This window comes from Vicugna pacos, chromosome 5 (assembly GCF_048564905.1).
Source record: "Vicugna pacos chromosome 5, VicPac4, whole genome shotgun sequence".
NCBI lineage: Eukaryota > Metazoa > Chordata > Mammalia > Artiodactyla > Camelidae > Vicugna > Vicugna pacos.
Window position 1 is genome coordinate 27,827,263 of NC_132991.1, and position 13,878 is coordinate 27,841,140.

General features: G+C 37.6%; 1 long non-coding RNA gene and 1 pseudogene across 1 annotated transcript in view; one reads left to right on the forward strand and one right to left on the reverse strand.

Moving 5' to 3' along the window:
• Nucleotides 1-13,878, forward strand: part of LOC116280641 (uncharacterized) — a 250,894-nt gene that overhangs the window by 28,627 nt on the left and 208,389 nt on the right. The window contains exon 2 of the long non-coding RNA XR_012073083.1: nucleotides 5,615-5,719. This is a non-coding gene — a long non-coding RNA (uncharacterized lncRNA). The remainder of the gene's footprint in view (nucleotides 1-5,614; nucleotides 5,720-13,878) is intronic.
• LOC102526828 (peroxiredoxin-5, mitochondrial-like) lies at nucleotides 10,556-11,058 on the reverse strand (annotated as a pseudogene).

Genomic DNA, 13,878 nt, shown 5'->3' on the forward strand with positions numbered 1-13,878 from the left:
GATAAAGCTGGTTACTGAGGAGTTTGAAACTCCAAGATAGCCCCACATTTTACTATTAATTGGATGCTTTGGTCACAGTTATGTTTGCTCAGAATGCAGGGTTTATGTACCAATTCCTGTTTGGTTCTAGGCCTCTGAAGTTGACCCTTAGGTACCACCATCTCCTGTGTAGAGGTGATACTATACCCAAGGGCTCATAGAATGACCTCACTCCTTTTTGCACTGGCCTAATCAACCTTCTGTCTGCAACATAATCTCACTCAATTAAAAAAAAATAGCCAGAATGTAAATAAAAATGACAGCAGGCTTTATACTCCAGTGTGTCTGTCTTGCCCAGGATGGAAATGACCCACCTCAAAGCCCCTGTGCTGATTTACTTACTTTGGTGCTGGTTGAGGGGGTGGGTGAAGCTGGGCCTGGCAGGCAACCTCTCAGTTTCTCTCTGTTCAAAACAGCCAAAATGGTCATCTCTGCAGAATTTGAAAACTGCACGTTCAGTAAAATAGAGACAAAGAAATGCAGTTGCTGTGAAATAAAATGACTGTCAAAAAGGGAGAGATCAAATGTGAGAGAAGGTGCATTTAATGTAGAAAACACAACTGGGTATCATTCTATTTCAAGGCAACCTAAGTGGAGAGTGCAAATATAATGCACGATAATGAGGTGCCCAATTTTGGAAAGTGGCTTTTAAAATGCTGCAGCAGAATACTATCTAGAGTCTCTTAGGAAAAAGCAAAATCTCATCAGGGACTTTTTTAAGCATCATTTTCTCCTGTTTTAAATGATCTCACATGAACTGGCTGTTAGTCGGCTTGGCATAACATTCTATCACTCATTATTTTTGACCGCTTGCACAAGGAACAAAAGGCCCATTATTAGTGATTTGCCAATTGTTGTGAGACTTAATCCAGGTACTTACAGAGCTCTTTGCCTTTTGCTTATTTTGTTGTATGAAGTTGTATGATTTAAGGGAATTCACAGCCCCCTCAAGCTCAACTCAGACACTCTCTTCTCTAGTGATTAGTTTGGAAGATGGCGATTACTCCAAACACCAGGCCTCTGAGCATAAAGAAGAAGCCTTTTCTCCTCATGAAGGAGATTCTGGATTTGGGGTAAAAAAGGCTTTTCCCTTTATTTGTGTATAGATTCCTTTCTTCCATTGGGTGAAAACACAACCTTCTAAGGGTACAATGAAGAAGACTGCATTTTTAACAATGTCATTTGTAACCCCCCTGAGCACCTCACTGCCGGATGTGCTGTGGCCTATATGGTCCATGCTATGGTATTGCCTTTCAAAAGTCTCAAAATTTTCCTCTAAAGGATTGTAGACCTATCGGGCAAGTAGAATACAAGTGACATAAGAGAGAAATTTCTACATGGGTGCAGAGGAAGAAGAAATCTGGGTCACAGGACAGGCTCCATGAAAGAAATGCCATGTGCAAAGAGGATGTGTATTATTTTGACATGTGGAAATTGTAAGGGATTGTAGGATGGGGTTTATAGACGGCATAAAGGGCATGAGTAAAGTAGCAGAGGTATTCTAGTATTTCTCTAGAAGCCTAGATATCGAAAGCAACCTATTCAGAGTGTCCTAAAAGGGTTTTAGTTGATCTTCTTTATAATAATGCACACTGCTGTGGTTCCTGTGATGGCAGGTTTGTGGGCTAGGAGGAACTGTTGGATGGCATCATGTTGACCTGATGAATTCTTGTAACTTATGCAATGGCTTTGATCCTAATGTAACACTCATATTTCATGGTTCATGCTAGTTGTGATTGTGCTTGATCATTTGTCTGATGTATAACAACCCTTTTGAAGCATGACTTATGATTATGCATATACATATATACATGCTGTTTATAATAAAAAGAAAAAATTGATAGCTTATATACAAAATACTTTGGGTCTGAATCAAGTCTTTTACTTTAAATCATGTTATTTTGGAGTTAAGATTTCTATATACTAGAAATATCATTTCCAAACAGATTTTAGGTAAAAAGTATTCCAGTGTAATATAATACAGGCTGAACTAAAAGAGAAAACAACATAAGAAAAACCAGAAAGTTACCCTTTTGGACTGTATTAGAGAACATTTATACGGAAATATAGTAGATATTTGGGTATCAGGATTGGATTAAATTTACAATGAAAAATAAAACACATAAAAATAAACATCAGAAAGGGACGTTTATACAAGATAAACAACATATATTGTCTTTCAGCTGTCTTTCCTCTAGGCTTGAATGTTTTGAAGACTGGCATGTAGAACAAAATGAGTTTTATGGAGAATTCAAACAACTCAGCATTTTTCAGGGTATGGTTTGAGTTTAAGTGATCTGCTTTTCTCTTTTTGGAGAGAGGAAGTGGGGGAGTAGGGGGGGAGGGAAGGAGAGACCGAGGGCATGGTTTGTCACTGTCTAATATGGAGCCTCTATTTTAGGTAGTTTCATGCCAATCCCCATTGGTTTCTTTCCAGCTCTCTGGCTTTGTGCAAGTTTCTTAAATTCCCTACAGCTCTTATTTCCTCATCTGCAAAATGGAGATAAAATGCCTGTGTGATAGGTTTGTTTTGACAGTCAAATGTAATATTGTACATAAAGTGCATACCTCTGTGTCCAGGATATATTACCCGCTCACTGTAGAAATTTTATCACATACCCTTTTTGAGCAAGGCACTTTGACTTAACGCCTCTTATTTCATCCTCATAAAAGTCTGTGAATATTATTACAACTTTCAATTTACAGATAAAAATCTTGAAACTTAAAGGACTAAAGTGGTTTTTACAAGTTTAAACACATCCAAGGGTAATAGTTAGGAGTTCAACTTAGACCTGACAGTTTCAAACCTACAAAGCGTTGTTGCATAAAATTCAGTCATTTCCTTCCTCTCCTCTTCTCTCCATTCACCATTCCTTCTCTCTGTAGTTCTACCTTCTCCAAGGTAGAGTCCTTGTTTTAAAAAGTTCCTAATGATAACTGGATGGGCTGAAACAATATTTTCATTCCAGTAAATTGAAGGAAATATAACATCATTGTATCTCCAAACGCCATCAATTCCCTTCAAAAATATATCCCATTCTCTATTTTTTATACTCTTGTAATGCATATTAGTTGTAGAGACATTAGGAAATGTCAATAAACATAATTTGCCTGAATACTCAATATTCAAAGACAATCAGTCATAGGTACATTTTAGTGTATGTCTTCAATTCATACCTATCCATGTATTATTTTTCCCCCTTGAGCAGTATCATACTACAATTCAGTTTATAATAGGCTATTTTTAGTTAATTATCATTCAAAAATACCATTTCAAATTGGTAAATGTACATCTACATAATCATTTCTACTAACTACATAGCATCCCATTGTATAAAAGTACCTAAATAAAATAACCCTTATTATTGGATACTTACATTTTTTCCACTTGTTTTACTTTTATAAATTATAGACTCTGGCATATACATCTTTGTGTCCTGGGCCAATGATATCCTTAGGATAATTCCCTAGAAGTGGAGCCTGTGGATTGGTGTTTAACGTATATGGCCAAATTCCCTCCCTTAAAGAAAGGACCAATTTATTTTCCCTCCAGCAATGTATGAGAATGCCCATTTCTACACGCCCACACTAATGGTTATCGTGCCTTTTAATCTTTGAGAACACCATTAGACCAAAAAAAGTGACTTTATTGCTTTTCTTTGCATTCCTGTGTCTATCCATTCTACATAATAATCACATTTCTAGGACTATTATCTAAACAAAATGTAAACTTCACTAGGTCAAAGACAAAGTCTCCACATACTTAAATGTTTATATCCTCCATCCTTCTGAAATAGAATAAATCCCCAAAAAGGCAGTCGAGACACTGCTTGGCAGACAACCATGGGTTAACAGTATATAACCTTATTAAGAACATCCTTGAATTTATTTTAAACCTCAAGCTCATTGTTCTCAGAACTCATTTACTAAGATAACCTTGTCCTGAGGATGACAAACACTCTGCTAGGTAGGATCTCAAAGGAGAGGAAAGGAGAAGGTTATGGGAGCTAAGCCTTGGCATCACCTCACAGTAGTATCTAGGTGGTACTTCAGTCTCTTTCAGTCTTTGTCCCTCTGTGGTCAGTGTCCGAGTGGCCAGGGTATAATGCCAGTGTCTCCTCAGGCATCAGTGCAGTGGGAAAAAGGAAAAACTATGCAAAATATACTTGATAGGTTTGTTTTGGGGAATATTGAACAAAATTTATAGTCTGACCCTTCATGAATGTGTGTACCCATTCAAAAAAATGAAAAAAACTCCCTAAACAATATACAGCTACTGCTTTGCTTAGGACAAAATTCTTACCATATTTTCCCACAAATAAAAGCACTGGAATAGTATTGTCTTTCCATATACTCCAGATTAGTTTGCCAAATGATTATGCTCTGCAGTCTGGCTTACACCATTTACACACACAGACACACAGACACACACACACACACACACACACACACACACTCACACATCTCACTAGGTGCCAAAAAATAATGGTGACCAGGTACCGCTAAAAGGATAATGTCTTTGTAAATCCTTAACCAATTATCCTCAATTTGGAAACTGAGCAAGTCCAAGCTATCTTTCTGCACATGATTTTCCACTTAATTTTACCCTTCCTCTGTATTATTTACAATCATATAATTTCAAATTTCATGCCAAAAATTAATTTATACTTGAATCAGCAGTACTTTATATATTAGGAGACACATAATACTGTTTAAAGAGACTTCCTTAAAATAGGAAGTTTCATTTAGCTAAATGTAAGGAAACCGAGATAGTCAACTCAAATCTGTAATTAAAGACTGGGATCTCACATTATCTAAGAGTAGTGTTCCTTGACTAACCCAGACACATTTTAATGACTGGACAAACCAGATTCAAGAGAAAGGTGCTGCTCTGTTATTAAAAGAAAACTTAGTGATTGCGTTGCCATTGGGAACATCACAGAATCCATAATAAAGTTTACTTTGTGCAAGGATCACAGGGTACTCGATCTTAGCGTTCCGTGGTGCTTCTCGTAGTTTAAAGGAGGAAAGCAAAGTGAAATTCAGCCAGCAACCTTTGGCACCACATCCTGGGAATGAGATAGCTTAAGTTTTTGTGAATTACCCAAAAAGAATCAGAATGAGTGTGATGATAGATGTTGGTGATTTGTTTTTGTTTTTAATGTATATAAAAAGTTACCTCTTCCAGATGCCCCCTATGTGAATGTTCAAAATGAACTGGAAGAACTCTACAATATGTTCACTGTAAAGGAGTCAAGAATTATAGAACACTTAGGATTTATGAAGGAACAAAATACCATAAAGCTGCAGAGTGATGCCCCAGATTCATTAAAGAATCTGAGAAAGGAATGGAGGGAATAGTAAGAGCTCACACTTACACGGTGTTAATTATGTGCCAGATACTGTCTTTAGTGCTTTATATATATTAATTCTTTCAACCCTGCAAACAGCTGCATGAGGTAGTTATTTTATCTATCCAAGAGACCATTAAGACACAGAGAGGTTAAGTATCTTGCCAAAGGTCACACAGCTGGTAAATGGCAGAAGTGTAACATGAATTTTCTTTTGATTTAAGATGGTGCATCTTGATGGCCAGGTGAAAATGGAGCACTGCTAAGCAAGCCCCAAGGAAATGTACAACCCTCCACAGGAAGTTTTATTATCCGCTTCTGAGGAAATGGTGAGTTTGCAGATATCAGCACATTTAAATGCATTCTTAACAACTAATATGTCAGCTTAACCTTTGGGGTAGAAACTGCACTGGTTTCTAAGGTCTCAGTCTAAATGTCTGTGGAACCTGGGTTAAAACATGTCATGCTCTGGAGCTCAGTTTTTTTCTATCCAAACAAAAGGGATGGATGACGTGCAAAAAAGAGCCTCTACAATTGTTTTGAGTCAAGCACATAGGCACGTTGTTGTGGTCTGGTGGGGAAATCGTGCTGTCTATAAAGACCACACAGAAGACACAGGATAGTGTTCTCTGCCATGAAGTGGATTCAGTGAAAGAGCTTCATCGTATTCTGAGATGCTTCAGCGTCTTTGCCTTCTCTAAATTCTTCACCTATGAAACAAGCTAGAGCAGAAAGGAAAGTGGCAACTGTAGGTTCAGGACAGAGTGGAGCAAACCCGTCTTGTTTCTCTTGGGGATAAGCTTCAGTGGTGAGGAGAGGGTATTGATACTGACAACAGACACATACTCTTATCTGAAATTCAGATCAAATGATTCCACCCTTCAGGGCATTCTCCAACAATGGTCTTTCCAGCAGCATGAATCTGCGAACAGAACCCAGCAGTTAATTTCAATCAGCCGGCTTTGCTGGTATTGCTGCTCCCATCATAGATTTACAAAGCCATTCTTGATGAAGACAATAAAAGCCTCCTTTCCCTGGTGTTGTGTTCCGCTCTGACACTTTATCAAAGCACACAGACAGAGGGTTGTTCTTAACCATATGTATAAAATGGAGCAAGCTCACAAATCACGCTTTGATATTGCACTGTGGAAACACCAAGGTTAAAAGGTAAATCTGTGTTGTAACCGTATTGATTAATTGATGGAAGAAAGGTCAGGCTAATCTTTATCTTGCTTGGAAGACTCTAGTTCTACATGACACATTTATTGAAATGGTTCCTGTGTAAAAAGATTTAAAGAAAAAAAAGGGGAGCCTTAATGCAAAAAAAGCGAGGGAAATCTCATCAAACGACCACTCAAAAAAGGTTAGTGAACGGAGCCCTAATGCAAAGACAATGGGGAAATCTCATCAAACGATCACTCAGAAAGTGAAAAGCACTAAAGTGGGGACTGGAAGGTGGAAGCTATTGGACTTCCATGTATTTTGAATAGGCTTCCTTGGAAATACCTTCACCAGTGAAGCAATTGTAGGAGGAGCAAAGGCAGTAGCTTTAGATACCAGCTTTAGCCCTGCCCCAATAAGACCAGAAAAGAGAATCCTCTCTTTTCAACAAGACTGTTGAAGCAAAAGACCTAACCTCTTGCACCTTCAGGCCCTGCACAGGTTAAAAACTGCCGCACAGTGTTTCTCACGAGATGGTTTCCATATCCCCAGGGTGTGGTGGGAAGAGGAGGAGGGAGTTACCTCCCCACACTTGGAGATGCACAGACAGCTAAGAACAGCTTGCCCAAACCTACTTCTGGCCCAAGAGAGATAATGAAGTGTAAGAGCTAAGATTCAGAATTCTGAGAAAACAGGAAAATCAAAATGAGGAAGGACTAGTGGCTAAATCTGTGTAAGTGTGAATGGAGGAGAAAAAACCTGAGGAGCACAAGGACAGGATGCTGATCCTGAATTACAGCACTGTTGAATGAAAGAAGGGCCTGGGCCAAGGGTGGGGGTGGGTGGGGAGGGGGCGGAAAGGGGAGTGAGTGTGGGAAGTTTTTTCTCATTATGCTCAAACCTGAAAAGACCTTCAGTTAGTGTCTGGACCTGAAGAGGCCAACCTATGATGATGTAGTCTCCAGCAAACCCAGACACCTCAGAGGCTCACTATAACATGTTTATCTCTGGCTCATGCGAAGTCCATGCCCCTGGGTAATACTCTTGCATCTTAAAGCTACGGCATTTGGAACATGCTGACCTACCGTAGCAATGAGGAGATGCCTGGAGGATCACATAAATTTTTTTCCAATTGTATTGAAAAATAATTGACATACCTCACTAGATAAGCTTAAGGCATACAGCATGATGGTTTGATTTACATGTATTGTGAGATGATGACCACAGTTAGGTTCAGCTAATATCCATCTTCACATGAGATATTTTAAAAGGATGTATCTGAAAGTAGATTTCATCATCTTTCTTATATCCTTCGTCTGGGTATAGTCACAAAAGCCTCAACCAACTGCAAGGAGGCTGGGAAATATGCCATAAAAGGCTTCTTGTCTTAGGTTTACCTTAGAACACTAGGGATTTAGATTTTCATAAAGAAAAATTTCCAAAGACTGCATCGTTACATATTGAAAGGAGCAATCATGGGATGTTTAGAGAACTTTATTGGTGTTCTCTCTGATACTCAGAGTAGGAGATTAGACTCATATTTCTGCAAGTTCTGCTCTTTATATAGTTGTATGCCTCTGTAATTATATAGGCTTTTTATTTGCAAGGGAAAACATGAAACATGAGCTACATATTTGGAATTATTTTCCTATCAAACTGATTTAATTATCCTTTTACTCACTGACCATGGCCACTTCCTACAAGTAGGCAGGGAAACTTTTATATTAAGAAAGCAGACACACACAAAAAAGAATGGAATCAGAAATTAAATGTATCCATTTTGCGGCCTAAGGCCAACATTATTAATAATAAACACTTAAAGACATAAATCATAATTTGGTACAAATCCATATGTGAAATAACAGATCTAACCTTAGTATTATGGTCACCGGAATTCTGGTAGGTTGTATGTGACACATTTTACATTTTTGTGTTATTTGCTTCAATATATGTTAATAGATGGTAATTATATGCTTTTCATTTGAACAGCCCTTATCCAGAAACGATTTAATATTCGCACATCTAATAGGTCGCACACGGCTATTGATCATTTGGATCAGAGTTCAATTTGAACTGCTGCTGGTTAGATTAGAAATTGTAATCATGGTAAAAGATAAATTACAAGGTCTCTGAAGATCAGTTCTGTTTTCAGATTAGATGTACTTTTAGACATGAAACATCAAATAGGGGAGGTTAGAGAAGATCTGTGGTCATGTCATTATGTGGGTTTTCTAAGAAATACATCCAGAGAGCCATGGTACACTTTTCATCATTGTATCAGGAATGTTAAATTTAGAGGGAATGACATTTTATTACAAAAAAGACAGCAAAAAAATCCATAAATTATTTGTGAATTAGAAAAGACTGCATATTTTGCAAATATAAATTTTGATGTAATAAATGCTCTACTATTAAAGTTATACAGTTTTTAATATAGGGAGATTTGGTTTGGATTAGAAGACATCTAAATGAAGATTAATTTAGACGAAGCAGACCTCTGGTGACTTCAGTATTAAAAGGATTTTATCTTTGCTTTAAAACATTATTTTTTTGGTCTAATTATAAAAGAAATACATTCTCATTATAGAAAATTTGGAAATTCAGTAAACTCTAGTCTAGAAAACTAAGAACATTCACCATTCTATAATCCAGATGTGTTACTATTAACATTTTGAGATATCTTGTTTCAGTCTTTCTTTGAATTTTTTCATGAAATATTTCAAGTATACAGAAGTACAGAAAATGATATAAAAAACTGCACATACATCTACCATTTAGATTTAAATATGTTAGCTTTTTAAATATTTACTTCAGATCTCTCCTACTGACAAATATATATGTTATAAATATAGATATTCCACTTCTTTCTCCTCCCTTCTTTTTCCAGAATTAACTATTATTGTGATATTTCCATTTTGTAATTTTACTATGTTTCATCTGTAAACAATATGTAAAATTTTTTTATGTTTAAAAAAGTATTTAACTGTTATCATCATCATTATAATGGTGAACACTTATTAAGCTCTTCCTATCTTTCAGGCACTGTCCTAAAACATATTACACACATTTAATCTAGAAGGTAGGTGCTATTATTATCCTCATTTTGTAAACAAGGAAACTGAGTTACAGAGAGGTTATTTAACTTGTTCAGGGTCATACTCCAGCTCTTTCTTAGCTTGCTCTTTTCATGCAATGCTGTGTTTTTAGATTTATCCATGTTGACACATATGGCCCTAGTTCATTCATTTTAACAGCTGTATAGTATTCCATTACATGAATGTCATAGTTTATTCCTCTACTGATAGAACTTTGTAAATCCTTTATGTATCCCTTTTGCATACCTGTGAGAGTTTCTTTAGGGGAGTCATATAGAAGTTGAATTACTAGGTTATAAATATATGCATTTTAGATTCTGTATGATTATTAAAAATTCATATGTTGGTCTTATAGACATCTCATTCCTTTGCTGAACTTTGTTACCTAATGATCTGTGTTTTTCCTATACTGACAGTTCTATGTTGTAAATAGTGACGGTTTTTGCCTTCCGCTGTAATCTTATGCATTTTCTTCTTCTTCTCTTGCTGTACCGGCCAGGGCACTTAGCTCAGTGGAGGGGGGCTGCCACAGAGGCTGTACTTGTCTGTTTTCTGATGATAAAGAGAATGCCTTTAAGGGCGAGTTTGTTGCTGGTTTGCAGTAAGTACCCCTTATCAGATTTAGGAAGCTTCCTCTCTTTTTAGTTTGCTAAGAGATTGGTTGATTTTATTGAATGCTTTTCTGTACTTTTTGAGAGGGTTATATGGTTTTTCTCTTTTAATCCATTAATGTGGAAAATTACACTGCTATAGTTTCTTTTTTTTTTTTTTAAACCAGAAGCGTTTATTGCAGAAATCTGGCCAAGGTTCCAACTAGGTGACCCCAGTTGAAGCTGGGCTAAGGCCCCCTGCCCAGGGGTGGGCAGATGAAATAGGGAAGGTCGAAGGAGCACTTCTGGGTCTGTGGCCTCAGAGCTGTGAGATGATTTGGGGGGCCAGCCTGCAGGTGAGGCCTGTGCCATTGGGCTCCACATTCAAGGACTTCACTATGCCATCCTCTATCACCAAGGAGAACCTCTTAAGCCGTTGATTCCCAGAGGGACACCAATGAATCATCTAGTAACAAACCTATCTCCTTCCCAAGGCCCCAGTGGGGTCAGCCAGGAGCTGAACCTTGCCTTCCGTGTTGTGGGCTCGTCCCCATTCTTTAGTCACGAAAACATCATTAACACTCAAACATGTAACCACCCGGATTCCCTTGGCCTTCAGAGCTCCGGCCTGCTCCACAAACCCTGGCAGGTGGGTCTTGGTACAGCTGGGGGTAAAGGCCTCAGGGACTCCAAACAGCACCTCCTTCTTGCCTTTGAACAGCTCTACCAGGTTCACCTTGTTCCCAGGCTCCCCTTCAAACACCACCACCGATGGGATGGCATCTCCCACCTTGATCGGGACCATGGCTGCAGCAGTGCTTCTGAAACCACAGACCTCACCAAATGCCCACTTTAGGCTCCCTTCCAGGCACCTTCTGGCTCCCGCTGCTGCCGTACACTCAACAGCAGTCGCCGGGGAGACCACTGGGCGCATTCCTACACTAGTACCGTTTCTAAATGTTAATGTATTAATGTCTATGTATTCCTGGAGCAATATTTAGTCTGATATATTACTTTTCATGACATTGTTGGTATTGTTTTCTAATATTCCATTTAGGATTTTTATATCTGTATTCAAAAATGAGATTTGTCTATAAGTTTGTTTTCTTGAGTTGTCTTATACATTGTTGATATTAAGGCTTTTAGCTTTATAAAATGAATTGGGAACTTTTTTTTTAGTTTGCATAATGAAAAAATTATATGTTCCTTGAAGTTGTAGTGGAACTTGCCTATAAAACTGTTAGGGTAAGGTTTTAGGGAGATAACAGTGGAAATTTTAAATTATTATTTGTTAAATAATTATAAAGCTATTAAGTTCTTCTATTTATTGTTGAGTTTACAATCATAAGTTATAGTTTTCTGGTTAATTTTCTGCTTTTTCTGAGTTTTCAAATTTATTGGCAGAAAATTTTTCATAGCATTCCCTTTTTGATTTGAAAAAGCTTTATTCCAGCTGTCATTTTCCTCCCTTTTTTATTCCAAACATTGATGTATGCTTTCTCTTTCATTCTTAATTAATCTTGCCCAAGGATTGTCTGTTTTATTATTCTTAGATATGGCAATCATCTAAGAATTTATTTGTAGGATTAAAAACCTCTTTAGATGTGGTGAGCTGAGGCTTGACTTTAGCCTCCAAAAGAGTCATAGCCTCTTTGCCTATCCACATTCCTGAGGAAATTCACAAACCCAGAGCCTCTAGACTGAAGGAGAGGCTTGATACTATAAACATCACAGTGTGGCAGATCTCCCACTTCACATGCCCTCTGCAGTATGACCTCCTCCATCAGGGGGACACTCCTCTATCAAGAAATGGAGTTTATTCTTGGCTGCCTTGAATATGGGTGGGCTCTGTGAATGCTTTAACGAATAGAATATGGTAGAAGTACCCTTCTGCCAGATCTAGGTGTACCTTTTAACTGGCTTAGCAGCTTGTTTCTGGCTTCTTGGAAGCAAGTGAAGGAGTAAGAAATGTAACTATCCTGAGACTATCATACTGTGAAAACTAAGAAATACAAAGAGAGAGGAAGACCAAAGGGCACCAAGGTGCCAGACTTGTGAATGAAAAGCCATCATGAGTGTCCAACCCAGTCACTTTTAAATGACTCCAGCCCTAGCCCTATCCCCTATCTGACTACAAAGCATGAGAGACTCTAAGCAAGAGTTACCCACTGGAGCCCATTTAATTACAGAAGTGTGAGTGATAATCATTATGTATTCTTTTAAGCTTCTTAATTTAGGGGTGTTTGTTACACAGCCATAGATACCTAGAGTGAGTAGTTACTGTGAGAATCTTCTTTTTCAGCCTCCTTCCAAAAAAAACAACCATCTTTAACAGGATAAATATGCATATAATAAAGAAAAATATACAAATGCGCAAATCATCGAGATTATTGTATATCAGCTCTGAATAATACTATTCCCAGAAGGATCAAGAATGCCACTGGGGTATGCCACTCAAAATGGAACCACTTAAAGTGGGACCATATGAACATTGGGTGATAAATGGAGTATTGATCTAAGTCCACCTCATATTGGGCCCAGTGAGTCTGAAATTATCTCCTACATATTTTCTGAGTTTCTTTTGCATGAGAAGTCAATGTGTATTGTTTAAATCTGGTAAATCAAGCAGTAGATGTAAATATATTATATAGTGCTATTAAAAGTGTATTATTTAAAGATGTAAAGAATGTAATAATTAAGATCAAAGGGAAAGAGGGCAGTTGCAAAGAAATAGAATGATAGGAATTTCTTCATCATTTAAAGCTGGAAGTAAATAATAATTAAAGAAATAGAAGACTAAGCTAGCTATATATTAGATTAAAAATAAAAGCTAGTACTCACATAGTGCTTACCTGGCTCTGTTATAAGTGCTTTGTAAAAAATTAACTCAGTTAATCTTCACAACAACTCTTTGATGTAGGTATTGTTACTTATTCTCATTTTACAGATGAGGAAACTGAGTCAGAGCAGCAAAATATAATTAGCCCAAAGTCACACAGAAAGGATACAAATAGTTATAATGGTAGCCATTACAAGAAGCCAAAACAGACAACAAATCTCAAACCAGTTTCTTGATTTCTGGATAATTCTATGCCGTAATGCTGGCAGTCAAACAGCTCCCTCTGTAGACTCCTGAGGCTGCATAGTCTCTAGTCTTACTCTTCCTTTCCTAATAATTTGAAGCCAACATCTTAGACATACTGCATGGATTACTATTCATTTCTTATGGGAGGATTTGTTTCTCTCTGTGTATTTTTGGACTACTCCATGTGGCAGGATGGTGAATTCATTAGAGATGAGGAGCTCGAGTCCCAATGTCCATTCTAGAAGAGACTGGACAAGTAACTCCTTTGGTGTGTGAGTCAGCAAAACAAAGCAATGGTGATATTAGACTATGTTGAATTTCTGGCCACACCTTCATCTCTGCCCTGTGGGGAGTTTTTCTCTTTCCTCTAAGAGTTTGAAAAAACTTTATAGTTATAGTGAAGTAAATTCTTTCATTAAAACAGTAAAAATTAATATGCTATGGTTCTAGTCCTTGGGTTGATCTTTTAAATGTGTCTCTAACTGAAATAAGAAGGGTGTTAACCCTGGGAAAAATGTCATGGGCAACAAAACATTCTTGGGTTTGCAGCTCACAGG